Raw genomic sequence first — 14,220 nt, 5'->3', positions numbered from 1 at the left:
CACCTCACACATACGCCAAAGCCATCAACCCGTAACATCAACAGGAAGTTAAACCAGTAAGTCAAAGATGTGATAATGTTCTATCAGTACAGGCTGGCCCTGAACTTCTGGTCCCCCTGTGTACTGGGGTTGCCGATACACACCACCATACCTGGTTTGCTTTTTGTGATGTCGGGGGTAGAACCCAGAGTTTCATGCATGGCAGGCAAGCACTCTATTAGCTGAGAGACACTAACAGCCCAATAACCTTATTCTTCACAGAAAATGAGGCTCAATAGCCCAATACCACCCATCCTGGCTGCCTCCAGACCTTCAGAATTTTCTGTCTTCAGATGCTGAACAAAGCTTTGTGACCGTGATGTGGTGTTTCACCCCGGGCCACCTTACCAAAGGCCCACAGTCAGCGAGATTACAGAAGGGCGCCTCTGCTGATCTAGGAAGGCCCTTCCTGCCATCTCGGCTCCATGATGCTCACAGGCAATACCCCGAGGGCTCCTTAATTTACAGGGGCAGGGTTCCCGTTTCAACAGTCTCCCTAGGTCTGCATGTTTGTATTCTGTGAGGACAAGCTCTGGGCTCAGGTCCACTTCTGTCCAGGATGACCTCACCTTCCTCTTTCTTTGATCATATCAGCAAGGATCCGATTTCAAAAGGCGGTCACACTCAGAGGTTCTGGGCAGCTGCGCGTTTGGAAGGGATGCTATCACACCCGCTAGATACGGGAAGTGAAGACATATTTGATGTCTCCACCTTGGTTCCAGGAAGTGATGGGGACAGCTCCTAGTGGCGTAGGTCAGTGTCTCATGTGCCAGGTGGGTGCCTCCCCTTCTCCCTGCCAGGGAACCACCCACTCATGTCCTGGGACCATGCTCTGGCTAAGATGCCAGCAGACCCGTGTTGCCTGTCCTTGCAGAAGTCATCTTTCGTTGACCTCCGCTTCCCTCTCAAACGTGTGTTTCCCGTTGTAAACTGTGCTAAATGCTATTTAGTAGCTAATTAACTTTCCTGTGAAGACCTCTCTAATTGCATGCTCTCCCCGGCTCTGCCTGGGTCCTGGGGGACCCCAAGCTGTCCAGGGGCATTTGTTCTGCCTGCTCCCACCTTCCCCGTGCAACTTGCAGCCTGACAACAAACTGCCAATCAAGGCTGCAGAGGTCAAGGGGGACCAAATTAGGTACCCTCCACTACTGCCAAACTTGCTTGTCAAAGATTAATTTAAATAAGAAAGCAAAAAGGTTATGAAAAAGAATTTTCCCCAGTGAAACTCTCTGCCAGGCAGCAGCAGGACAGCATCCTTTGCTCCCTGGAACTGCCGGATCCTTCTCTGAAACCCTCAGCCGAATCCATTTCTATTTTGACTGTGCCGGAGCCTGCCATGCGTCACAGGGAGAGATAATCAGAAAATAAAAGGCTTTGATTAGCTCTTGCATACATCACCGCTGTGCCAATTAGGGCGCAGGCCCCATGCATGGGAGGCAGGATGTGGCAAAGGTAGGGTGTTGTCTGCTCCACATCCCACCCACCCTACCCCACCCCCGCCCGCTCAGGGCCAAGAACAACCCTGGGCTTGGTTCATGGTTCCCAGATTTTATTTCTAGTACAGCCAGACGTAATGGTCTTCATAGCAAGTCAATACTTGCACTATAAAGGCCAGACAGTCTATGATCATTGCTCGGGCAGAAGCCCAACCCGAGCAGAGCACGTCAGAGCTCGGTGCTTAGCATTGCCACCATGGAGGCTGCACCACCCGCGCCATCCTCTGCTGGGAAACAATGTAACCCCACCTTCCTGCCCCAGGACCCTGCTTTAGTGGGAACAAAAGACAGAAGACAAACCTACTCTCGTCAAAGCCCCAGCTAGCTAGCCTTGCCTTTGAAAGATGAAAGGCAAGGGTGTGTCTACCCTGGTGGTAACCAGGGTCCATGTTCCTGGCCACCGCTTAGAAAAAGACAGAGCCACCATGGCAGGAGCACGGCTTCCACCTCAGAAAGCAATACGCTGGTGGGTCCTCAGTTCCCGGAGAGGGTTCAGCAAGTCTGACCTTCTTGGAAGGTACAGCTGCCTGAACCCAGTGCAGGGCTCCCTGGTGCTGGGGGTGAGGGGCAAGGGGAGGGGCACAGCCTGTCACACCTGTGGGGGGTCTGGACTTTGAGGTCTTGGCTCTTGCATTGACAGACTGGCCTCCCTCCCTGAGGTAGCTCCCAAGGTGACCCAGGATGTATGGTGCTCTAACAAAAGAGGTTTCAAACTTGGGTGCCCCCCACCCCGGATGATATCAAGAGTTAATGGGAAGTGAGACTTGCCCAGAGGAGCCACCTCCTGAAGAAGCGGTAGGTGGCCAAGCCAGAGCCAGCTTCCTGGACATGGTCCCAACTAATCGAAGATTCATTCCAGGCCATGGAGATGGGAAGCAGGAAACACGTAGGACTTTAAGGATTTTTTTTTTCATTATGGCTGTTTGAGACAGGGTCTCATGTAGCCTGGGCTAGCTTCAAAGCCGCTATGTAGCCAAGGATGATCTTCAACTCCTGATGTTCCTGCCTCTACCCCCTGAGCACCAGGGTTACAGGTGTGCAACACTACACCAGGTTTTTTGTAGTGCTGGGGACGGAATCCAGGACTTTATGTATGCTAGGTAAGTCACCAACTCAGCCCCAGTCCCAGTCCCGGCACCGCTCTTTTTCAAAACAAAGTAGATGTGAGCAGGAATTTCCCCAGAACAGGACCTGATTCTTCTTGAGGATGAAGGCTGTGGGGTGGGGCCTGTCCTTTCAGCTCTATGACACAGTCTGCCTCTGAGAGCTTCCCAGAGCCAAAATCCAGAGAGGAACCCAGGCCAGGGCCAGGATAAGGCCTCCTGGGCACACCATAACAGACCTGAAGGTGAGTGCAAAACCTTCACTTTCACACAGCTTTAAACAGACAAGTCTGTGTGCCCTGTGGGGGCAGCATGGAGTGGGGGGAGCATGGGGTGGGGGAGGCATGGGATGCAGGAGCATGGGGCGGGGGAGCATGGGGTGGGGGAGGCATGGGATGCGGGAGCATGGGGCGGGGGAGCACGGGGTGGGGGAGCATGTGGTGGGGGAGCATGGGGCAGGAACATGGGGTGGGCAGAGCATGTAGTGGGGGAGCATGTGGTGGGGGAGCATGGGGTGGGGGAGGCATGGGATGCAGGAGCATGGGGCAGGAACATGGGGTGGGCGGAGCATGTAGTGGGAGAGCATGTGGTGGGGGAGGCATGGGATGCAGGAGCATGCGGCAGGAACATGGGGTGGAGGAGCATGGGGTGGGGGAGCATGTAGTGGAGGAGCATGGGGTGGGGGAGCATGGGGTGTGGAAGCATGGGGTGGAAGAGCATGGGGTGGGGGAGCATGGGATGCGGGAGCATGGGGTGGGAGCATGGTGTGGTGCAGTGACTTGGTAGCCTTGAGGCTGTAGGACTTACTGCCTGTGAGAGACCAGGAAGGGAAAATCTCAAATCTGTTAGAACTAGACTGCCCAGCAACTCCAGGCTAGGTTTAGAGAAACAAACAAGGACAACAGTCCAGAAGGACGACCAAGAACTGAGTGCTTTCTTCCCAAACGTAACACCGTGTGAGTGGTACGTGTGTGGTTACGTGTTCCTGTGTGTGTGGAAGTCAGAGGTCAACCACCTTACTCTTAACATGTTTTTATTTAATGATTATTATATCATATTTTTAAGTATTACAGACGTATTTGTGTAGGGTGTATATGCACAGGGCTGCAGATGCCCTTGGAGGTCAGCAGGGGGTGCCAGATTCCCCAGGGCAGCTGCCCAACACGGGTGCTGGGGATTCAGGTCCTCTGCAAAAACAGCGAGTGCACTTAACCACTGAACTGTCTCTCAGCACAATTCACTTTTATTTTTTAAAGACAGGGTCTCTCACTGAACCTGGAACTGCCAATTCAGCTGGACTGCTACCCAGCAAGCCCCAGGGACCCACCTACCTCCATATTCCCGGTGCTATGATTACAGGGGAGCATCACCACTCCCTGCTTTTATGTGGGTGCTGGGTATCCACACTCAGGACCTCACACCTGAGCAGCAAGCACTTTACTGAGTCACCTCGCTAGCTCCCTCAACAAAATACTGTGTTCCCAGAAACTCTGTCTGTGTGTGTATCTGTGCATATGCGTGTGTGTGCGTGTGTATGTGCAGTGTGTGTGGTGTGTGCAGTGTGTGCATATGTTCAGAAATGGCAGGGGAGGAGGCCGTGCATCCTCCAGGAATAACTATTTATTTTGAGCCCTGTCCCAGAGCCTCCTTGGGAGGTGGCTATGCAGCCCCAGCCCCAGCCCCAGCCCCAGCCTGTGACCCTCAGCAAGCAGGCGTCTGTGGAGTCTTTCATATACTCCCCAAAGTCACAAAACACAAACAGCACATTGCACAAACAGTTCAGCCCTGTGAGTCACACCCGTGTGGACGGCCAGGCTCATGGTCTCCAGCCACACGTATAGCTGATCTGGCCCCACGGAACATATTCTCCTCTGTCTGCTAAAGAGAGCCGTGAGTCAGGGCCCTAACCCCAGGGACTGCCCTTTGGGGCCTGTCTCCAAGGGGCATGGCAGCAGGAAGCTACAGATGTCATCAGGTTATTGGTCACAAAACAGTTGGATGAAAGGCTTCCTTTCCCTCGGGCTCTCTCTCTCTGAAACTGTGTATTTGCCTGTGTACGCGTGCATGCACATATGTGTACAGAGACAGAGCCCACTCCCTCAAGATCCAACACCTTCAGTCTAGGGCCAAGAAGAAGCCATTAAACCAAAGGAAGAGAAAAGAGTTTGGGTGACCAGGCAAACTCCAAAGAACCCCAGTGGGTCAGATGCAGCATCTTTCATGACCCCAATGGGTCAGACAAGACATCTTTCATTCCAGAAATCCCAGGATTACTAACACCTTGAGCCAAATGGCACCCAAGGCGCTACCTGATAGGTGACAGCCCACAGCTCACTCTAGTCATTCAGACAGTCAATGGAGAAGCTGGGAGGGGTTTTGGAGTCAAGTCTGCTCAGCTATCACCACCAGGGAAATAAACCGTAAGCCCCAAGTGAACACCACACTGGGCTCGGCCATTCTGACCCGTGGTGGGGGAGGGGCCACTAAACAGTAGTCTTTGCCCTTTCCCAATGCCCCAAGCAACCCAGGGCCCCTTCGCCTTTAACTGTGGGATGTGTGCTGCTAAGAACACGGGCTTTATAAACAGCCACTCCTCCGTGTCTGTGGGGATTGCTTCCACGACCCCCCGTGGATCCTAAATCCCCAGATGCTCAAGGCTCTCACACAAAATGTCACAGAGGCGTATGGAAGCCACACATACCCTCCTGTGTGCTTTAAATCACCCTAGATTACCAACCCCGCCCCAAGCCATGCAAATGCTGTGTAAACAGTCATCACACTCAGGGGTGAGTGACGAGGAAAATGTCCACATGTGTTCGGTGCGGGCACGCTCTTCCCCTGGGTATTTCTGATCTGTGGTTGGTTGTATCAGAGGGCACAGAAACGGGAGGACACAGAGGGCCCACTGTGCTTGCCCTGTGGGTGGGCTGCTTTCGTCATCGGCCTACTGGCAAGTCTCTGTGAGCACCATCTACAGGATGACTCTTGTCACAGCCATGACAACAGGCTGAGTCAGCCAAGGTCTCAGGCTCCTGGAGATAATGACCCTGAGGACCCAATTGGACTGAGACGGAGGCTGTGAGCTGTCCCAGCAGCCTCAAGAGCCTTACAGGGAGGTGTGCAGTGATCGGGGGCCTGTGCCCGGCAAACACAAGGACCACACTGTGCACACGTTGTCACCTGGTCTTTGGACACACGTGAGACGGGTCAAATGTGTCTGGATCACTTCGAGAAGGTGGAAATGGCTGGATACCAGCCCCGGACTGTGGCATCAGTCACTGCCTCTAACCTTGCTGGTTACCACCGCGGGCTTTGCATACTCATCTGGCCTCTCTAGCAGCCCCAGCTCACATACCCACAGAGCCTGCTGGTGCGGCTGCTGCCTGGGGAACCAAGACACAAGAGCTTTCATTTCAACACATAAATGAACTCCGGAGCTTTAAAGGGGGCTGAGATCGGCCCTTCTCAGCCTCGTCAGACTACTGGGGGCAAAGGGTGGAGACGGGAATTCACGTGGTCTTAAAAACCACATACCTACACAGGCCCTCCCCATAATTTCATTCAGGATCCCCAAAGCAATGGCTTAGAAATACAGCTCAGCCGGGTGTCTGAGGAGCAGAGGTCAGGCTTTGGGGAACTGCAGCCTCAGGCCCACGAGCATCTCCCCCAGTGCGGGCCTTCTGCCCAGCATCCACACCCAGAAACCTGGATCCTGTTTCCAAATTCTCAGAAGGTGATGGGAGAGTCTGTTTATCTATGTTCACAGAAGCAGAGAAAGCACCATCCCTAACCTCTCAGGGTTCTAGAAGCTTCTCAGTGGGGCCCCAGAGAATACGCTGCACCCGTGGCTCTACGCCCCTCCCCCCCTGAAGTGGGCACAGTGTGATAGCAGTGGGTCAAGCTGGATGCCACCCCTGTCAGCTTCTCCTTCTGAGCATACTGCCAAGCACTAGCTAGATTTGACCTTGGCTGGAAGCCAGGATCGTTTCAGTGTGATTTCCCAATGCTGAAAGGTCAAGAGCAATTGTTGGTCCAGATTGGTCCAGAATGACCTTGTGGGCTGAAGGGACTGACGGGAAGGGCGGTCTCAGGGGACTGGGAAAAAGTACCGGACGGATGCGGGTCGATTACTCCCACTGCCCAGCAAGCTTGGCCACCCCCCTGCTGGGACCTCAGATCTAACACCTTAACCGCTAAGCACATCCACACTGCTGCCCAACTGTCACCGCCATCCCTGTTCAGAGGAGTCTCCCTTCCCAAACTCCACTGCATCCCGGTTAAATGATTCCCTGCTCTCTGGACCACGCCACCGGCATCATGTCTGCCCTGACTTTGATGGGATCTTGCAGGAGCGAGCTACCTAGTGCAGCCCCTTCAAGGTCCTCCCATGCTGGGCTGATGTCAGAATCATCTCCCTCTACAAGACTGGATAATGAGTGCGTGTGTGTGTGTGTGTGCACGTGTGTGCATGTGAGCATTGCGCCATGTGAGCATGCGCATGTACATGGAACTCGAGGCCTTGTCAGGCATAGCAGACAAATTCTACCACCGAACCCCATCCCCAGCCTTAATATTCCAGGTCATGGATCCACGTACACCTCTGTGTGGTCACCTGATCTCCTACCTCTCTTTCTTGCGACCCATGCTGCTGTGAACACGGATGTACAGGGCCAGCTGAGCAACAGTCTCGACCTTTTAAATATAATTTTTCTTCACCTCCTTTATTCTTTCCCTCTCCTAGATCCCTCCCCATTCCTTCTTCCTTTTCCTCCCTCTTTCCACCCTTATTTCCTTTTTTTCCTTTTTATTTACTTGAAACGGGTCTGGGATTCATTATGAACCCAGGCTGGCCTTTAAAGAGTGATTCCTCCTCACTCTGGAGGCTGCCTCCTGAGTGCTGGGATTACGGGCACACACCACCGCACTGGCTCTTGTCCTTATCTCTATTTTGTTTTGAGTTTGGGGGTGTTTGCTTTTTGTGGTGCTGGGGACTGATCCCAGAGCCTTGAACATGCTAGACACTGTCACCGTACGTCTGCTGCCCAGCCCACCTCTCTGTTTTACTTTTTAAAGATATAGCTGATTTATTTGCATGTGTTTTGCTTACATGTATGTGTGTGTGTATGCGCGCATGTGTGTGTGAACTGAGTGTGTCCTTGACACCCACAGAGGTCAGGAGGAGGCATCGGGTGACCTAGAACTGGAGTAACAGGTGGTTTTGAGTCACCTCATTGGTAGTGGGATCCTAACTCAAGTCCTCTGCAAGAGCAACAAATGCTCTTAAAGGCTGGGCCATCTTGGCAGCCCCTTCTCTTTGTTTCTAACACTACTGTATGGACCATGAATCATCTACATGATAACAGCAGTCAGAAGCTATCTGGAGGCCGAGGTGATAGCTCAGCAGGAAACACAGGTTGCTAAGCAAGCCTGAAGACCAGAGTACAAATCCTTAGGCCCCCACATGCTCACTCTAACACCAGCACACAGTGGGGAGGTTAGGATCCCCAGAGCAAGCCAGCTCGCTAGCCTGGCCCTGGGTTCAAGTGAGAAAACTGCCTCAGTCTATGAGGTAGACACCCAGGGTCAACTTCAGGCCTGCACACATGTGTGCACCACAAAGACAGGTGGCTTAACGACACACACCTGAAGTCTCAGCATTTCGAACGCAGAGGCAGGAGAACCAAGAAGAGCCCAAAGTCAACCTCAGTTATAATTCCTGGGACATGGGACCCTATCACCACAAAAAACTAGGCGGGCAGGAAGCGGAAGGCTACTAAGCCAACTCCAGACAAGGCACCCTTGTGGTCAGTGGGCCTGTCCTTGGGGATCACGTGTCCACAGAGGATGAGTAGACAGGATAGGAACCAGGCTGAATCCAGCTGGCCACCCATCCCAAGCGAGACATCAGCCAGTTACCTTTGCGCTGGTGCCAGTGGCCAAGCCAGTTTGGAACCTGCCTGGTCTCTAAAGGGGCTGTGGCTAGCTCAATGTGGAGTGTGTGTTGGGATCGTTTTCCACCACCAAAGAAGAGGCAGAGGTGACAGGGAAGGAGAAGGCAGCCACAGTAAGGGGGCTGGTCTGGGCCCAAGTGGGTCCCCACTGAACAAAACTAAGCCAGTTACCCTGGCAACTGTTTTCGGCAGGATCTCATTTGCTGCCTGTGTCGTTTGAGGAGTCCTTAAAACCAACGAGAAGAAGGGACAGCACAGGAGGGGAAAGGATGCGGGATCCAGGAGGAGGGAGGGGGTGGAAGGGCTGTCAGGTGGACACAGCCCCCACTGTTCTGGGAGAAGCCTGCCATCTGCTGGGCACCCAGAGATCCCTCCAGCCTGACCTGCCAACTCCACACAATAGAATTTCTGGGGAGAGTGGCTGCCATGGCTCCCCACACATACGGGGCACAGCAAAGGGCGAAGGCTAGGGCTGTAGTATTCAAGCCCCACTCTGCGGTAGGAGATGGCCACCATTCTGCAAGGTGCTGGGCCACGTGGGCCCTACATCCCTGTCCATCCTCAGCCATGGCCACTGCCCAGCTTGACAGATGTTTCTCTAGGCTCCTCCCACCGCATCTCGCCCCAGATGGCCCTGGTGGAGGCTGTGACCTCCCCTGGTGGCCCAGCAGCCCTCAGAACCGACCGCCCTCAGGGAGACTAATGGATGGGGAGCCATGCTGGTCACGGCACCTCACCTGCAAGGGATGCTGAGGGCCGTCTTTCCACATCTCCCAAGAGGGGAGTCTGTGACCCAAATGAAACAGTGGCCTTTGGAACTTCAAGCCCTGAAGCCCCGTGGGGAGGGGACAGTCACTTGACACCTGCCCCAGCACGGCTCAGAGAGAGACTGAGCTACCAAAAATAATCCTTGCTGTGTTTAAATTTTAAAGAAGTGTAGCAGATCCTAACGCCTTCACCATCTACCCGAGCTGCCGGCTTCAGGGTTGGATTTTGGCCCCGACTTCTGTACGTCCCGGCTTCGCCCCATCCTGAACCCATAGGGCTGCTTCCTTCAGCGATCTACAGCACCCAAGCTCACTCTCCTCTTCCACGGGGCTCCCAGTCTCCTGTCCCATACCCCAGCCTTCCCTCAGCATGAGTTTCTCATCCTAGAGCTGTCCGGAGAAACCAGCTTTCTTAAGGGTTGGAAACCCGTGTCTAAAACCACTGAAGAAGACGCAACAGAAGTGGGGTGTTCAGCCGCAGAGGACAATCCCAGTTTCTCTTCCCCTAGGACTCAAGGGTGGGGAAGTGCTAGGACAAACACAAGCCTAACTAGAGTTCCATCAAGGACTGCATGCTCCTCTCACGATGGTCCAAAACCCCTCCCAAGAGCTGACTTGTGCTAGCCCCATTGTGCAATGGACAGGCAAAGCAGAGACACGGCCCAGGGTTTGGCCCCAGGGTCCACCATTGGGGCCATCTGTTTTACCCTGGGCAGCTAAGAAAGATCAAAGCCTGGGAACACAGTGTTCAAAGAGTGAGGTAGGGCTGAGTGTGGCCCGGAGACTACCTACATGGCCCCCTGAAACAAGGAGTCACTCTCTATGGAAACCGGGTGGTCAGCAGGAACCCCGTGTTCTGTATGCCTACGACACAGGTCCCTGGGGGACAGGAGCGGGTGAAAGAGAAGGCCCATGTGAAGGTGTCATTTGCCGAGCTGGAAAGTGAAGGCACACAGAGCCAGGGCGGAGGAGGGTGCCTGCACCTCGGGACAAAAGCCCCCAGCCTGTTGAGGGTTTCATCATCTATCGGTTACCTTACGACAGCCAGGCTGGGTCCCCGGAGGCACCGTGTGAACTCCCGGATGCCCAACGGGCTGCCACGTCATCGCCTAAGGGTGCCTGTGACCTCGGGCTGGCCTTGATGATCAGAGCTGCTGATGCAAGAGACAGACCAGCAGCTGCCGGCTCCCAGGGGCAGCTCCTGCACACACAGCAGCAGGCCCCAGAGAGGAGCCTGCGCAACCAGTCAGTTGGGTTACGTCAGGGACCCCAGGAGGCTGTCACGGTTGGTGAGAAGGGCAAGTTCCCAGCCCTGGCTTGGGTGCCTGGGAGAGGGGGAGCACCCATCTCTTGGGACACTGCCTCTTCAGCATTTACTTCCTCCCTAACCTGGCCGTTTTAATTGAGGGAGTCCAGCTGTTTAAGATCTGCTGCTCTTGCTGACAAGGGTGTGAGTTCAAGACTGAGCCGGCCGTGCAGTGACTCCACTCCACACCTCTGAAACCCAGCTCCTCTGGGTGACACATTTGCAGGTGACTTCTGGAATCTCAGCTCAGAGCTGGGAGGGGTCCGGGCTGCAGAACTTCTAGAAGGAGCAATACAGCTGGTGTAGCCCTCTAGAAGCCATATGGCTATTAAGCACAAAGGAAGAAAAAGTCTAGCAGAGAACAGATAAGGGGAGGTGAGGCAGGACCTCAGCAGTACAGAACCACACTGAACCAGAGGGCCCAAAGGCACAGGCGGAGCAGGTCCCCTGAGCAGAGCCACAGATGATTCAGTGCCCTGAGCCACAGATGGCCAGGGGCCCAGTCATAGACAGAGCAGGTCTCTAAGCCATGGATCACAAAGGCCCCAAGCAGAGCCATGGACAATACAGCACACTCAACCACGGACACTGAGGGGGTCTTGAGCCACCCCTAAGGCCAGGGATGCAGCAAGCCTATGGTGAACTGTATTCTGAGAACACAGGACACACAGGACATGGTGAGAAGTCAGAATATTAAGCTTCTCTGGGTGACTGTATTGACCCCATACCGAACTGATAATTTGAATACCTGGGTTGTTTCAATGATTCATTTTACCTGGTTCTTTTTGCTTTCAACGACATAGCAATATGCCGTGAGACCGTGGATCTTAGAAATATCAGAAGCTGCGGTAATGAAGTCTCACTGACATGGCTAGCTAACTTTGACCTCAACAAGGATGATCCCAATCGGCAGGCTACCATGGGAGGGGAAAGACCATAGGGCTTCAGCCCTACACAAAGACTACAGGCAACTAAGGATGCCGAGAGCAGGAGAGACAGCCTTTTCCCAGGAAGGACACATCAACTGATCATCCAATACCAGATGGTTAGCCCCGAAAACATACATGTAAGTAACATTATACAGACTTAGCATGTTGTATTATATATTCAGGAACACACATACATAACAAGTAAAGAAAAAAAGGTTGTGAATTTGAAGGGGCAACTTGGGGAGTTTTGGAGGGAGGGAAGGGAAGAGAGAAATGATGTAATTATGATTTTTGTTTTCGAGACAGGGTTTCTCTGTAGCTTTGGAGCCTGTCCTGGAACTAGCTCTTGTAGACCAGGCTGGTCTTGAACTCAAGAAATCCTCCTGCCTCTGCCTCCCAAGTGCTGGGATTAAAGGCGTGAGCCACCACTGCCCGGCTTATAATTAGGATCTTTAAAAAAAAAAAAAAAAGCAACGACCCTTGCAAGCATCCCCACTGACATTAGAGAAAGACGTAGAGAGGACTCTGTGGGCAGAGAGGGGTCTTTCCAACATGTGACCGGGGGGGTTCCTGTAGAGCCCGAGCACCAGCCTTACACCTTATACCCCGATTAACTCACATGGGCACAGACACAGAACCACAAAGCAGGGAAATGTCTGAACGGCCTCCCAGTCCCCAGCCAGACCAGGGATCTAGGGATTCGAGACCAGACGCCAATGGCGTGAGTCACAGAAGGAAGCACTGACAAAGCCGCCACGTCTATCCAACAGAGCCCAGTCTCTAAGACACACTTTAAAACTGATTGAAATTCAACAGAGGGTAAAACAATGTAGGCACTCTGATACAGAGCAGCAGTTTGAGAAAGTGATATACAGACGGCAGGCGAGCATCACAAAGATTCAAAGCACCCGGTCACCCGTGGGAGGAGACTGTAGGCTTGTTAGTGCAATGCCACTCATCTCTCCAGATGACCTCCAATAAACAAGCAAAGCCAGGCATCCTGGTCCGTGCTGTGGCCCCAACGGCTACTCAAGGGGACGAAGCAGGGTTGCTCGAATCCCGGAGTTTAAGACCAGCCTGGCCAACACAGAGAGATGGTGGGGATTCCGAAAACTGCATCCTGAGTGTTCAGACTTCAACAGGACACCTGCATCACCTCCCCTGAGCCGCCAGGAACATCACAGACGAGGGGTCGTCAGAGGGATCTAAGAGCCAGAGGGTGGGGAGACCAGCACAAGGTGGGTCCTGTCAACATTCCATCGCGAACAGAGGAGGGTCTCATGGGGACCCCCCTCCCCCGAGGAGTCCAGGGTAGTAAACGGTTGCTCAGGGATGGACGGGGAGAGATTATCTTTAATGTTGTAGCTACCAGTGGAACCCATGCTCCAATAAATAACCTCATGCAAGCAGCTCTAATTAAACTCAGTGGGTCACAAAAAGTCATTTAAGTAGAATGGGGGTGGAGGGTTGAGAGGGAAAAAGAGTCGGGGAGAGGATAGGAGAAGCTAATTGGGTGAATACGATCCAAATGCGCCACCTAAGAGCTGGAGACACGGCCTGGCAGTTAAGGATGCACGCCATTCTTCCAAAGGACCCGGGTTCTGTTCTGGTGCTTGTCAGGCAGTTCACAACTATCTCTTATTCCAGCTCTGCAGCACCTGACGCCTCTGGCCTCTACAGGCATTGCACTCACACGTGCAAGAACACACGTGCATGTGCACACACACAATTAAAATAAAAAATAAACCTTTTGAAAAGAAAGAATTAAAAAATATACCCTAATATGTACAAAAATTGTCAAAAATAACAAATAATAGAACTGGATCTGTCGTGGGTGGCTGGAGGAAATATATATAACACAGTCATGACAGAAAACAGTTTGCAGTTTCTTATAAAACTGAAACAGACGCAACCCCCTCACCGCTGTACAGAGCCATTCCTGGGAAGTGATCGTGCAGAATGAGAACATTCGGACAAAACCCGTATATGAACACTCATTCAAGTTTTGTTTGTAAGAGCCCCAAGCTGGAAACAATCCACCAATGTCCTTCAGCGGGCATGGTCACACAATGGTTGTCACACCCACACTGTGAGACACACTGGCAACAAAATGGGATGTCTTGCACACATCTCAACTCGGACGGTGCTTATGGATCCTTGCAGAGATGGGAGAGGAAGCGGTTGTCAAGAACAGAGGCAAGGAGTTGAGAAAATTCCAGAGATGTCTTGACGGTGCGCTGCGTTCTGCATCTTGACCTGGTGGGGACATGAGGCCATACATGGCATACACTTACACACACAGTCACACCGAGTCTCACACACAGTCATACAGTGTCACCCCCTACACACTCATACACACGTATACACAGCCTCCCCTCCACACACTCTCTCTCTCTCTCACACACACACACATACACACTCATATATAAATATACAAAGTCTCTCTCTCTCTCTCTCTCTCTCTCTCACACACACACACACACACACACACACACACACATACAGAGGATTTACAGAGATTGTGCCTGTAGCCGGCGGACACCCACAGACCAGCCCAGACCCCTTTACTGAATAGAGTCCAAGTGAGGGTATACCAGGATGCCACCATCTGGGATGTGACAAAGCTCAC

General features: G+C 53.0%; 1 protein-coding gene across 3 annotated transcripts in view; it reads right to left on the bottom strand.

Annotated features, from left to right (window-relative positions):
* Tbc1d16 (TBC1 domain family member 16) overlaps positions 1–14,220 on the bottom strand; it is a 65,921-nt gene that overhangs the window by 37,105 nt on the left and 14,596 nt on the right. The window contains exon 1 of one of the 3 annotated variants that reach the window (XM_038326634.1): positions 10,391–10,475. The exons of the other annotated variants lie outside the window; for them this stretch is intronic. The gene's annotated coding sequence lies outside the window, so the exon portion shown is untranslated. Of the gene's footprint in view, positions 1–10,390; positions 10,476–14,220 lie in introns of those variants that run through there. 3 annotated transcript variants of the gene reach the window in all.

The sequence above is a fragment of the Arvicola amphibius genome, chromosome 4, assembly GCF_903992535.2.
Source record: "Arvicola amphibius chromosome 4, mArvAmp1.2, whole genome shotgun sequence".
In the NCBI taxonomy this organism is placed as follows: Eukaryota; Metazoa; Chordata; class Mammalia; order Rodentia; family Cricetidae; genus Arvicola; species Arvicola amphibius.
Note: the sequence above shows the minus strand (reverse complement) of the source record. Positions and strands in the feature narration are given on the sequence as shown.